This window comes from Calidris pugnax, unplaced genomic scaffold (genome assembly GCF_001431845.1).
Source record: "Calidris pugnax isolate Ruff unplaced genomic scaffold, ASM143184v1 scaffold541, whole genome shotgun sequence".
NCBI lineage: Eukaryota > Metazoa > Chordata > Aves > Charadriiformes > Scolopacidae > Calidris > Calidris pugnax.
In genome coordinates, this window is record NW_015091272.1 from 170,325 (window position 1) to 170,652 (window position 328).

At 71.0% G+C, this 328-nt stretch overlaps 1 protein-coding gene across 1 annotated transcript in view; it reads left to right on the forward strand.

Moving 5' to 3' along the window:
• The window catches only part of ERBB3 (erb-b2 receptor tyrosine kinase 3), a gene marked incomplete at its 3' end in the record, with an annotated part of 34,528 nt that overhangs the window by 1,632 nt on the left and 32,568 nt on the right, over window positions 1-328 (forward strand).

A 328-nucleotide genomic window follows, 5' to 3' on the forward strand; every position in this document is an offset into this window, starting at 1 on the left:
GGGGGGGGGGGGGGGGTGTCCCCACCCTGTGGTCCCCATCCCAGATCGGTGCCACCCCCTCGTGCACCCTGGGGCCACGCCGTCCCCCGAAGGTCCCCATCTAGGGTGGTGCCACCCCCTTGTGCACCCCACAGTCCCCATCCCAGATTGGTGCCACCCCCTTGTGCACCCTGGGGCCACGCTGTCCCCCCCCGATGGTCCCCATCTAGGATGGTGCCACCCCCTTGTGCACCCCACAGTCCCCATCTAGGGTGGTGCCACCCCCTCGTGCACCCCGGGGCCACGCTGTCCCCCCGTGTCCCATGATCCCCACCCCAGACTGATGGGG